We start from the raw sequence: 14,473 nt of genomic DNA, 5'->3' as shown, positions 1-14,473 counted from the left end.
AAGGGACATGGAGTTGAAGAAAAATTTCAGCAATTCACCATCCATTATTCTAAGAATGCATATTGATTTTGAGGTCAGCAGTAAACGGAAAAGGGACACAGGCTGGAATGCTTTCATTGGTACCAGTACAATTTCATATTAGATAATACTGTTTTTTTATTGGTATTGCAGCAGAGCCTGGGAGCCCCACTCATGGGCCAGTCCCCCATTGTGCTAGGTGCTGCACAAACACAGGACAAAAAAGTGGTGCTTCTCCCAAAGAGTTGTAATGTAAGTGTAAGAGATGGACAACAGATGGATAAAGACAGATAGGAGAGTACAAGGAAACAGACAATTTTGGACTGTATAACTGGCAGTGGTCTCATCACACCAGTAATTAGATTTATTGGAAATGCTTACTGCCACTCAGACCTGCCTAGTACAGGCCAGGGGCATTTTGGTACCAGAACAGGAAAAGGTGACTGAACCAAATTACTGATCCCAGTCCATCGATACCCTGGAGCATTGGCACTACATTAAGAGCAGCACCCTCACTCTGGGCAGATAGATTAAGGACTTGTCTAGACAGCGAGTTAGTGAACAGCAAGCTGGGGTGTAAATCTTCAGCATTCTAGCATGTCACTGAAAGTTCCCTGGTGTGCTTTAATGCACTGCAGTAGATTTCAAACACTGGCAGGTGAAAGCGCCATCGGGGAATTCTAGTGCATGGAAGAAGGGTCCACGTGGACAATTAGTGCATGGCAGCATAGCGAGTTATAGACTTTCACTCCAGCTTGCTGCGTGCTAGACAAGCCCTAAAATACTTCAGAGCCATTTCATAGACAATACCCTGCCCCAATCCTTGCCGTATGACAAGACTAGTTGGGCACTGAGTCTTGGTACATTTACTGACATACTTTTCCAGATACTTATATTCCAAAAAATAATGCATGGAATCAGTTACATTTTTGTGTCTCTCTTTACATGTTAATGTTAAATTAAAAATTAGCTTGGCCAATTGATATATATTAATGTAAAATCATTTGTTGCTCTTCTTAAATTGCCCATCTAGAGGCGAGGCTAGGAACAGAAGTCAACATCCTTGCAACTTTTAATGTTGTTACAGCCTATGGTCAGAGAATGAGACCTGAGGAACTATCTCTTTGTTAACACTCCCTTCCTCATCATCTTCCACTATATCCTATTTCCCCTATCCTTTTTCACTGCTTAAAATAAAACATGCTTGAAACAGACACCAATACTTGTGATAAGCAGCCCCTCCTCCTTCAAATCTGTCTTTAAACCCCATTTTTATGACACCTTCCTACGCTAACCTTCTGCTAGTGTTTATCTCTTCACTACGGAGTCCCATCCAAATTTACATTTGACGTAACTATGGCAACCTGCATGTTTCCATTGTAAGCTCTTATGTTGGTTAGAATGTGAGCGGAAAGCATTTGAGATTTACTGGCAAATATGTAGATGAAAAGAAACTTTTCAAGTTTCATGAACAAGTATTTGTGGAGATAAAATTTTCTGCTCCAGCTTTGATTGTTAGTACTCCACAAGCACAGTAGATCTAAATTCTCAGGTTGTTTCTTTGTTGTTGTTTTTTCTCTTTTGGATTACTGGGTCAGGTGCAGTTTTGTCCCATTAAGGAAGTTCAGTTTTCTTCTTCCTCTGCACTGCACTGGCCTCAGTCGTTAATTCTTAAAAATTCAACTATGATCCTAGAAAATGTTTTGTAGATTCTGGGCTGCTTCCCTTCCCTCATATTGACACCATTTTCAAAGTTCTGCTACCTTGTCTATCACTGATGTCAAATGTCTTTGTGTCTAGAGGATTACCATCAGACTTGGAGATGTTCTAAATAGAATAACCGAAAGGGAAAGGGATACTGGAATGGGGGGAAAAGTTCAAAAAGAAACAACATACCCACATGCCATTTCTAATTGTTAGAATCTCAGGTGGCTGTGCTTCGCCTTCCAAATGAGTGGGCAGAGTCAAAGGAATCTCCTTTGTTTATCATTCATTCTCACCTCTCACCTGTGCAGCACAAAAAGAATTTCAGGCTGAATTCTGGTGTCAAAGTGAAATATATTTCTGGGTCAGGTACACCTCAAACACAAAAAGGGAGCACTTACCCTAATGCGACTTCATGAGCAGGAGATTAGTTTTTAATATTAAGATTCTATGGGGTATCTGTACATTTGAGCAGGCTTGACCATAAATTTATTCATAAACATTTCTGTGGGAGAAAAGGGAAGGTTCATCTCTCTTCAGAATAATCACAGAAATGATCAAGTTTATTGAATAAGTTCTATTGATTTAATTGCATCAGACCTGACAGTTCACTTGTAACTATTGTTTCCATATCAATGCCAATTCTGATGTTGGCAGTAATTTTCAAAGTGATTGAGCATTCACACTATTTCCCACATTGTTATAAAAGTCTTGTATAGCTAATGCTATGTTGCAATGAGGTTCTTGCATGAATACTTAATCTTTTGCAGGCTTGTGCGAGAGGGGCATTAATTTTTGTAAATAGGAGAAGCACAATGCAAGTTGCCAACAAAAAAGTGAACCGCAAAGAGGTTCAGCAGACAGCTGGAAGTATTTGTCTAAATGAAACAGCAGTCTAAAGCTGACAACTCTAGGAGACTGGTTCAGTGAAGTTTGTAACAACCAGGCCCCTTTTTAAAAAGGAAGATAAAGGCTTTGCTAAAGGCCACTAGAGACAAAAATGTTCAGACTCTTAAAAATCATTCAGAGTCTGACAAAGAAGACACAATCTTACAGTGAACTGAATCTGTAACACCAAGCTCTCTACTAACAGAAACGATAGGGTTTAAGTCTGCTCTCAGAGGCATGAATCAGCAGTAACTCCATTGGTATATTAAACTCTTACACAGGTATAAAACTTAGATTCAGAGTTGGATTCATAGTGGAAGAGATTAGACACACTATTTTCTTAAATTATAGACTTATGATCACCTTAAAGACAGGGTTATGCTGCTCTCTTGGCTATCAGTGAAAAAAAGGTCAGGCCTTCCAGAAAAAAATGTATTAATGCTGATAATATATGTTCTGTTCTGTCAGTAGAAGAGAATATACTAAACGAATTTTTGATGTCTATTGCATGCTATGATAACCAGTTTGTTTGACCTAAACCATGCAAGACAAATGTTTAATTTGTATTACACCTGAAAAATCAAAATAAATTAACATAGCTCTCAAAACCCCATTAATCTGCTTTATATTGTTAAAAAAAATTATGAACAGGTGGCTTTGGATGAAGACTAATGCTAGAAAAGGAACGTGCTAAGATAAGGTACTGATCATATTGAATTTGTAAGATCTGGACTGTATCTTCATGAGGACTATATTGATATTTAACCCTATTTTAAAATAAAAAATATGATTCTGGAACCTCATTAGCATTAGTGAATAATTCAAACTCCATCTGTTGTGTTATCCCAATAGTGAGTGGTTCAGTTGCTGGACTAACATTATCACTGATGGTCTAACACTAATATTAATCTTTTCTAAGTATTTTATCAATTATTTCTTATTCCATTAACTTTCTTAGCTAATGTGTGAAAAAACGTTGCATTCACAGCTGTTCCCTTTTCAGCTTCAAAAGAGCTACCAATGCTTTGCTTACCTGTTTTTAAAGCACTGAGTTATAAAGATGAAAGTGCTATGTAATTGCCAAGTATTAATAAGATTAATCTAGTTGCATTATGTCGGTAGTTGATAAGGATCTTTGTCATCTTGATTTATAGATTTTTGATTCTTTATACTTAGATCTTGTATCAGGTTGGGTAAGCCCATTCTTGCAACACAGTGTCCTGTTCTGACACAGGTACCAATCCTCTACCAAGAACTGACACATGTTCAGACCCTTCCAGGTTGGCTTCCCAGTGGAAAAATCAGTGATGTGAAATGTGGGTATATTCTGAGTGTAGTTTGTTTTACCTAGACACATAAAACAGTCCTGGAACAGAGCAAGCAAACCAGCATGCAGGCAATCCCTTCTTTCAATAATCTCAACTCAACTAGAGCACCGCATTCTCAGGAAACAGCTCTGTCTCAAGACTTCACTGTAATTAGAGACCACAGCAGATATGCAGCTCTCCTGCTGCTGCATAGCTCCCTCTATCTAGAATTTACTGCTACCAGATCTTTGATTAACAAAAATTAACTCAACATATTACCCCAACATTGAATACTTGTTTACATGCTAAGAAATAAGAACTTAGAAGACTGTAACAGTATGACCTGGTAACATCTGTAATAACAAAAGACAAAATACTACATAAATCAATGGGTTTTAAAAATAGATGGGAAGATATGTTTATGGGGTCTTATCTGCCCGCTTTTATTCCCTCTTGTCCTGGACTGATGAATAGTTTTTCAGTTGCAATGTGTAATTATATAACTAAAATAGAAAGTAACCCTCTGTGACAGCGCAAAGAGGGTTACTTGATTATTAGAAACCAAGACATCAGGTACCAGTGTTGAGGTAATGAAAGGACAGCTGATGAATCTGAAAGGCAACAAGCTTAAAACTGATAGCAGGAAACATTCTTCACACTGTGCATAATTAGCATATGGAACTCACTGCCACTAGGTATCACAGAGGCCAAGAATTATGTAGGGTAAAAAGGGTTAGACATTAATATGGATAGAGAATATCAGCAATGATATTAGAGAGGGTGAAATAATCATAAGAGATTTGATATCTCATGTTCTTGGGCATAAGGCAACTGCTGACTGTTGGGGGACTAGAGAGACACTAAGATCCATTATGTGCTTTCTTCTACCTTTCTCTAAGACATCTGATACAGGCCACTGTCAGACAGGATACTGTACTAGATGGAACACCGGTCTGATAAACTAAACTGTCAATCTACTATATTTTAAGCATCATCAGTGAACTTGCAACTAAATTTCACAGAGTCAAGAGCAATCTTTTTTTTAACCTTAAAGACAACTTTGTATGTCTGGTCAATTTTCCTATCATTCAAGTTGCTATAAATTTTCTTCAGTACACTGAATCACGAGGCTTTCTTGAAATGGAGAGGTAATGTTCTTCCGATCCAGGGCTGTCTTGAGAATTGTGCGCAATTTCTTACAGAGTAATATCAGTTGAGAAATAAGGTGAAGAAGAGCACAGGCAGATGCCAGAACACGGTAATGTGAGTTTGGGGCTGGATTACTGTCGTTCCTTTCGTTGGCTGCTGTTCTGATTTGGTTTCATATTCAAAAACTGGCACTTGAGTAATCAGCTATCAGACATTGACATACGCATTACTAAGCTAGTTTCTCTATGCCTCCTCTGTACGATAACCAATCCCATTGGCTGCCAGATGGATATCGTACTGGATCAATTTCAAAAATCCCGTTGCTGGTTTTTGATATACTGTGAAATTTAAATCCTATACAAGATTTTTTTCCTCCAGTACCCAAGTTAGGATTTACTTTTGGCTTACAGAAATGTTAGTATGCTGATGGGTAGAAACATTCTTCCAACTCTTTTTTTCCAGCGCTTTCACTTTGTAGCCCTTCACTCTGGAATAGCTTACAGAAGAGACATGTTGTTGAATATGGCAGTATTTTTAAATACAATTGACAAATCTTACACTGAAGATGGAAATTATTTTAAAAGCCTGGATTGAACAATCATGATGGCAACTGTATATACATTTTGGAGGTTAAAAGTAATAATTACTCAAACCAGTCATAAGCAAACCTCAGAAGGTTAGGAGATTCACTTCCCATCACAAGTTCAGATGTTTATCTGAGATATTCAAACTCCTTGAGTCACAAATACATGGGGCATCTTGCGAGAACAAGCTTTCTTGTGTAACCCTTCTGCCCATCTAAGTTGGCAGCAACAAGGGCCGGGTTCTGTATCTAGGGGTTCCGTTTCAATAACACAATGCAAAACCGGCTCGAGCCCCCACCCAGTGACCTGGGACAATTACATACCACCCCCCTGGGTACCTCTAAGAGGCAATACTTCCCCTCTCGCAAGCACGGAGTCTGAGTGTAGCAGAAAATGTTTAATAACATGAGGTAAACGACATCAGCATAAAATTGGAAAAAACACCACAAACAGGATTCATAACACAAACCATGAGCAAAACCCACCCCAGCAAATGGGGCTGTGTCCTTTCCCTTTGGTTCTTGAATCCAGCAACCCAAAAATCACCCAGAGTCCCCAAAGTCCAACACCCCCAAAGTCTCTTGGGTCCAGCAACCCCCAAAGTCCCAAAAGTCCAACAACCCCCAAAGTCTCTGTCCCTGGTCAGTGCAGCCCCAGAGTAAAAAAGGGGGGGCACGCAGGGTGTTAAGGGGCACCTTACGTGATCCGAGGCTGGCCAGCCGTCTGTTTCTCCGTGGGGGTTCCGCCGCAGCCTTTACCACGAGCCAGTCCACTTTCCTGCCAGCCCACGAACTGCTCCGCTCTACAAGCTGCTCCGCTCCGCTCCGCTCACTGACCTGTGAGCCGTTCCAGCCGTCCCCGCAAACAGCTCCGCTCGCCGTTCCTTGGGCCACTCCAACCGGCCCCGCAAGGCTCCACGCCACTCACTGCTCCTCCAGTCGTCCCCACAAATTGCTCCGCCAGCTGCTGAGCAATATAGCTTCAGGCTCCCCCACTAGTTAACACAGCACTCAGTGATCTCAGCTCTTAATAACATCAGCTCTTTTGTGATTTCAGCTCTTAGTGATTTCAGCTCATAGTATAGTAGGGGAGCCCCAGTGCTGGTGCACCATTGGCCCAAAGTGAATTCAGCTCAGCAGCCTGTAACTAGACTCCTAAGGGAATCAAAGTTAGCTCTGACATTCAACAGTGGAGAGAGGAGGTGGTGCAATTGGTGCTTCAAACCCTCAGAGGGGGCCCATACCATCAGGTACAAATACCCATCCCCATCCTCTCTCAATTCACTGGGTTTTGTAACCCATGCCCCTTGTCAAGCAAGTGCTACTTAGGTAATGGTGAAGGACTCACTCAGTCCTTCTGTCATACAACAGTTCCACTGGCCTTGATTCACAGAATCAGGGTAACAAAACTTTATTCTTCCTGCCCCAATAACAGAGAAACTGGGGATCCCACACCAGCCAAAGTAACCACTTTCGGTTGCTGTGGGCTCATGCTATGCGTGTGGGTGGGCCTATGCAAACAAGATCCGCCCCTAGAGTTCTTTTCCACACTCGCCATAATTCACCACCAGATGTCAGGGTAGAGCTCATCCTGACTCTGCTTACACTTGTAAATTTTCTAGTGCTACCTGCTTACTTTGAGAGCAGTTACACCATGAGGAGTTTTTCTCATATTACTCTGGTGCTTCAGCTTTGGTCCCAGACAGAACCCCAAAATGCTGAAGTAGTGTGAGAAATGAGTGAAAAATAAAGCTGACCAAGCTACTTGTTTTACTACTCTAAAAGTCTATTTGAGTATGGTTCCAGTTTCAAGATGAAACTCCGAGCCTGTTGGTTTGGATTCCATAAAATCCTGGGCCAGAGAGATGGCATAGTCTAGTGTTTTGAACACGCTGACATTGATTTGATATGTGAGCTTAGACAATTAATTTAACTTTTTTATGGATCAATTTCCAAATCTGAAAAGTGGGGATAATGTTTAGCTACTATACTTCATTATGAGACAAAGTGAAATTTTCAAAAGCACATAAGTCCCCATTCAAAGTTTACTCAGGCAGTTTTGAAAATGTGTCCTTCGATCGAATAGTGTTTATGACAATTGTTAATCTTCAACTGGAATAAGGACAAAATATTATCCCTCATTTAAATAAGTTTCTCTTCAGTAGAACTTATACTATACAACTTGTAAACCTAGCCTGCAATATTTCAAACATGAAGGCCATTGTATTCTGTCTACAGGAGATTATGATGGTATGGCTGGCGTGAGGAAATGTTGAAAAAGGTAATATATCTTAATTATGTGGGGATTCATGCCATCCAAGATCTTTGTCAGGAAACAAATCCGTTACCAGAAGACTGACACCACATGTCTCTGGAAAACAAATATGCCTTAAATGATAGCCATGGCTACATGCAGTGTGATAGGAAGAATGGAATAACTCCAAGGGCTAGCTTAAACAAAAGGCCATATAAACTGTGTTCTCAAAATAACTTTTGCTACATAGGACAAGTTGTCAGGTGGGGTTCAGTCTTATTGCCTGCTGCGTTACAACACAACTTCACTTTGCTTTGACTTGATTCCTATTAGCCTAAACATGTTGAAGGTGAACCACAGTACCTGTAAAATATAGATATAAACAAAATCCCAAATCATTTGTACGTAGACTTCTGTTACAAGTAAAGGATTTATTGTTGTGTTCCTTGTGGACACAACTCTTAGCTGACTTTCAGCTGCTGTGTACACAAGCAATGCTGGATTAGGTGCAAAAGTGAGGTTTAAAAGAAATCCTTTAGGCATAGTCCTGTCTTGTTGAATTTACACTTTTAGGCCCCGGAGTTGCACCATGTAACAGTAGTATGCTGTTGTGCTTGTGCACTACATACTGAAGAATCAAGCCTAAGCATTCTCTCAGGCCTACAGGTCCCAAAGGGAACAAAAATCTCCTCACCTAGGTCTTGGTAGTTGAAGGAAGGTGTGGAATTTTCTTTTCAACATTTCAATTTCTAAAGCTAAACTGGGGACTTCATACCCAAAACGTACAGTCTGAATTTTGAGTGCTTCAAAATTCAAGGGCGTTTGCTAGGGTTGCCAACTTTCTAATCACACAAAACCGAACACTCCTGCCCCGCCCCTTCTCCGAGCCCTCCCCCCCCCGACACATGCTCCATCCCCCCTCCCTCCGTCGTCGCTCGTTCTTCCCCACCCTTACTCACTTTCACCTGGCTGGGGCAGGGGTTTGGGGTACAGGAACGGGTATGGGCTCTGGGATGGGGATGCAGGCCCTGGTTGGGGCAGTGATGACAGGTTTGGTGTGCAGGAGGAGGCTCTGGGCTGGGGCTGAGAGGTTCAGAGTGTGGGAGGGGGTGTGGGCTCTGGCTAGGGGTGGAGCCGGGGCTGAGGGGTTTGGGGCATGGGAGGGGGCTCTGGGCTGGGGCAGGGGGTTGAGGTGTGGGAGGGGATTAGGGTAGCACATGGAGCCTCCCAGTCTCTGGCCGCCCCTGCGCTTAGGGGCCGCAGGGTCCTGGTGGCTGCTTCTGGGAGCCGCGTGGAGCTAGAGCAGGCAGGGAGCCTGCCTTAGCCTCAGGCCCCTGCTGTACCACCGACTGGAGCAGCCAGAGTCCCCTTTCGACTGGCAGTTCTGGTCGAAAACTGGATGCCTGGCAACCCATTTGCTCTGGTCAATTCAGTAATTAGGATCCAGATCTAGGTTAAGTTTTAAACCCTCCACAAAGTTCAAGTATATTTTGGTACAAGTGCTACTTTATTACAAGCAAGTTAGCATATGTTTCTGCATACATTCTGTTGGAGATCCCAAGAAGTCAGTATTTTAAAAATAACTTTTCAATTCAATTTTTCAGTTGATATAAACATAATATGCTCATGCAGTGAGATTGTAAAGTACATTCTCACCATATCCTCATGGGCGTTTGCTCCTTCTGTGTTCTAAGTAATGTCTTCTTCCTAAATTCTTGCATAAGTTGACCATACATTTAAAATGGCAACAAAAATGTAGATAAATTTGACTTTGCCCTTTGCCAGGGTGTCACAGTGTGGTTGGGCCTTAAGGAGAGATTGGGCCTTTCTCCATCTGCGACAAAGTTAACTCACGTCCTCAGGTGGGGTTAATGAGGGTTATGTGGCCAGTGGGTCAAATGATCCAATCAGGACTGGAGAGAGAAGGGATTGCAAGTGAATGCAAGCAGATGCCTGCTGACACTGCAGAGAGTCAGAACTCTCATAGGGTAACAACTCTATGAGTCAGCAGGAGGAAAGACATCAGCAGCGAAGGAGGTGTGTGGTTAAGGCAGAGAAGACCAAACTCTGGGCAAGAGGTGCTGGGAGAGCAGGAAGACAAACCCTCAGGAGGCGCTGTGCCCAGCTTGAAACTGGGAAGGAAGAGACTTTATTTTTGAGTTTGTTTTATGTTAATAAACCAGACCACATGATGGGGCATAGTTACTAAACACAAGTCTTTGTGGACTTAAGGGTCTCTGAGAGAAGAGGAAACTGAGCCAGGAGACTGCAAAGCCAACCCCAGGCCCCAAGGGGGCTCATGGGAGCCAGCCCCGCCCATCTAACAGAAGTTTCCAGATCACAGGCCCTGGTTCTCAATCACCCTGACATCTGCTGGGAGAGCAATACAGCAGTGCGCAGACAATCCAGGAAGTTTTTGGAGAGTATTGGGGACAACTTCCTGGTGCAAGTGCAGGAGGAACCAACTAGGGGCCGTGCTCCTCTTGACCTGCTGCTCACAAACAGGGAAGAATTGGTAGGGGAAATAGAAGTGGGTGGCAACGTGGGCAGCAGTGTCCATGAGATGGTCGAGTTCAGGATCCTGACACAAGGAAGAAAGGAGAGCACCAGAATACGGACCCTGGACTTCAGAAAAGCAGATTTTGACTCCCTCAGGTAACTGGTGGGAAGGATCCCCTGGAAGGCTAATATGAGATGGGAAAGAGTCCAGGAGAGATGGCTGTATTTTAAAGAAGCCTTATTGAGGGCACAGGAACAAACCATCCTGATGTGCAGAAAGAATAGCAAATATGGCAGGCGACCAGCTTGGCTTAAAGGAAAAATCTTCGATGAGCTTAAACACAAAAAGGAAACTTATAAGAAGTGGAAACTTGGACAGATGACTAGGGAGGAGTATAAAAATATTGCTCGAGCATGCAGGGTGTAATCAGGAAGGCCAAAGCACAACTGGAGTTGCAACTAGCAAGGGATGTGAAGGGTAACAAGAAGGTTTTCTGCAGATATGTTAGCAATAAAAAGGTGATCAGGGAAAGTGTGGTACCCTTACTGAATGGGGGAGGCAACCTAGTGACAGATGATGTATAAAAAGCTGAAGTACTCAATGCATTAGTAGGAGCATTGCCAGCAGATCGAGGGAAGTGATTATTCCCCTCTATTTGGCACTGGTGAAGCCACATCAGGAGTATTGCGTCCAGTTTTGGGCCCCCCACTACAGAAAGGATGTGGACAAACTGAAGAGAGTCCAGCAGAGGGCAGTGAAAATGATTAGTGGGCTGGGGTACATGACTTATGAGGAGAAGCTGAGGGAACTGGGCTTATTTAGTCTGCAGAAGAGAAGAGTGAGGGGGGATTTGATAGCAGCCTTCAACTACCTGAAGGGGGATTCCAAAGAGGATGGAGGTAGGCTGTTCTCAGTGGTGGCAGATGACAGAACAAGGAACAATGGTCTCAAGTTGCAGTGGGGGAGGTCTAGGTTGGATATTAGGAAAAACTATTTCACTAGGAGGGTGGTGAAGCACTGGAATGGGTTACCTAGGGAGGTGGTGGTAGAATCTCCATCCTGAGAGGTTTTTAAGGCCCAGCTTGACAAAGCCCTGGCTGGGATGATTTAGTTGGTGTTGGTCCTGCTCTGAACAGGGGGTTGGACTAGATGACCTCCTGAGGTCTCTTCCAACCCTAATCTTCTGTGATCTACACAGGGAAAGTGTCAACAGTATTTTATTGTCCTTACAGTGAACAGCTGTAACAATTTAGCCATGTTAGAGAACACCATGTCTTATTTTTAACTCTTAAGTAGCGTCACTACCAACTTAAGTCAAGGTTAACACACTGTAAAAACAACCCTAATTTTTTTCCTGCTGAATAAGATGGTCCTTAAAATCTGGAAATAAATAAATCAGTGTACATGAAATATGAATTATATAAAAAATACTCAATTGTCTCTGCTAGCAGACTGGAGAGAGAAATTGCTGTTTTGCTACACATGCTGGCTAGAATGAGCTAGATTTTTCGCCTTGCAGCAAAACCCCCAGAGAAGCCAGATGAGAGGTATGAAGTAAAGACAACAGGTAATGAGAAAAGCCAAGCCACAAATAATAATGCAGCAAGACATTTTAATGCTATCATTTAGCATAGAAAAGAATATACACAATGAGAAGTAGAGTTGGAAAGACAGATGAATCTTGGGCTGAGGAAAAATGTTCCAGACCACAAGGTTAGTGAAACCGTCCATTATATTGCAGACTGTTTTAAATCATAAATGAAAAGTGAAAGCCTTTACTGACTATCTGAAAGATTTTAGGTTAGATGAAAGGAAATAAAGAACAAACTGGCCTCTAATACTGCCAGTCAGCTTGGGCAGAGAGGGACACTGCTAAGAAATGTAAAGATGAAGTACATTAAAAAAAACTATTAAATACAGTTGCTTCCTATAGATGCAGTCCTGGAAACCAAAATGCTTGTTATCATTGGGGAACACCCTCAGTGAAGCAGTGAGTAAGAGACTGATTTTTTTTCTTCTGAGACAGAGTTGCTTACACATATTAATCAGCATTAGCAGACTCTTTTCCAAATGAAGGCCATGTCAAGCAAACTAAATTAAGATGTAGTGTGTACTGTAAACTTAGGCAGGCAAAAGAAAGTGATAGGAAGAAGGAAAAGGCTATAGGTTAAAAATTAGATCTGAGAGAGATCAGCCCTTGGGGGAAGTGCATCTGTGATGGAATGTGAGACTTCAGTGTACATGAGTTCATCTACTTTCACTGCTGAGACATCCTGACGCAGTTCCATGTGACGCTGCCTCTTTGGTCACAATTCAATATTTTAAGAACATTTTCAAATTAACTCCCAATCTGGGTGTTACCCGAAAGCTGTTTTTACTTGCAGCTTTGTTTTTTTACCTGAAGTGGAAAGTAAGAAGGAGTTACTCAGAAGGCAGGTACTAGTGAACTCATCACAGTACTGGGAGACAGGAATGGCACAGTTCATTTCATTTTTGACTTTGCTTAATGCCATGCACTTTCTTTGAACCTTAAGAACACCAGAGCATCTCTGAGGTAGGTGATTATCATTACCTTCAGTTCTTCTTGTGGAGCAGGAGGGAGGCACAAATGTTGCTTGATTTAATCTAAGGTCACACAACAAATTACTCTCACAACAGGATTAGAACTTGAATTCCTAGAATCCCAGTCCCATGTTCAGTAATCTAGACAACAGCCCACTTTCTCCTCAGACAAAGAATAACATGCGTGTGTTAGCGTATCTCTGAAATAGGAATAATGATGAATTTGTATTGGTCATGACCACTTTGCTTTGCTACTCAATGAAATTCTGGCACTTGTTTCACTACCTTATTCATTTACTGAATAAGAAGAGCATGGGGAAGATTAACCTGAAAGACTTGGTAACTGAAATATGGACTGGTGGTACCAGCCACAGACTAAGTAACTCTCAGATCAGCCTTTGGTGAAACAAATTTGGCACGTTGAAGAGAGATATTACTGCAGCATTTCTCTGCTTGTGTAGTTTCCAGAAATATTCTGTGTGTTGCACAAGCTGAGGGAGGTGACAGATGGGTGGCTGACCTGGTCCTCTGTCTCTAAGAGTCTAAAGTTATGGTTTCATTATTTTGAGTTGAATCAATGTTAAAACTGTTGTAACTCCAGAGGAGTACAAAATGCATAAAGATTATATTCTCTAATTGAGTTGGATTGGTATTTTTCAGAGTTATTTTTCAAATAGCGGGGAGGCAACATGATTTGGTTTTGAACATTAAATATAAAAGATAACAGAAAAATATGGGTCCATAAAGTGGCAACAGAGAATTGGAAGTAGAACTGATGGTGTACATTAATGGAAAAGGAAATAAAGGGTCAAATTTTGCTCTTAGTAATGCCAGCGTATACCTGGAATAGCTCCACCAAAGAGAATGCAATTAACATAGTAGAGCTTTATTAGGCCAACATTTTTTAAGGAGACAGAATAATGTTATATGTATGTAGTCCTAGGAAAATTCAAATAACATTGTACTATAAAAAGTTAGTGCATTTGATGGTGATATGCCAGCTAGGAAATACTTGCTTTCCACTTGAATTACGTGAATTACTTATCCACTAAAAACTTCTGTGTGGCCATAGCTCTACTTCACCTAGGTCACTGAATGACCATCACATGAGCTTTGGTTGCCACATTTTGATCTTGATTCAGTGCAGCCAAGTCTCCCTTTTCATTTGCCTTATAAATGCTAATATTGTTATATTACCTTATCTGCATTAGGTTAAGATTTGCTATAGTAGCTATCCAATTGAATTAGTATCAATTTATCTTGCTTTCTTAAATGGAGTTTAGGCCATTGGACAGAATCACAAGGGAAACAAGGCCAGGGCAGATATCCAGTAAATATTTCTCATTTTTATTCTTGATAGTTACACTTCAAATTTTTAGCAAGCTGTTTGTAGTAATTAATGTTATACAGGAGGAAAAACCCCACTTTATCCATATTAAATTTCATGTTAGCTGGCTTTCTGATAAAGATAAAAATGAAGCAATTATATTCTAGTATGAGTTCAGTTT

This window comes from Terrapene carolina, unplaced genomic scaffold (genome assembly GCF_002925995.2).
Source record: "Terrapene carolina triunguis isolate 2854851 unplaced genomic scaffold, T_m_triunguis-2.0 Scaffold558, whole genome shotgun sequence".
Classification (NCBI taxonomy): domain Eukaryota; kingdom Metazoa; phylum Chordata; order Testudines; family Emydidae; genus Terrapene; species Terrapene triunguis.
The sequence above is the reverse complement of the archived record's forward strand: the minus strand, read 5'-3'. Positions refer to the sequence as shown.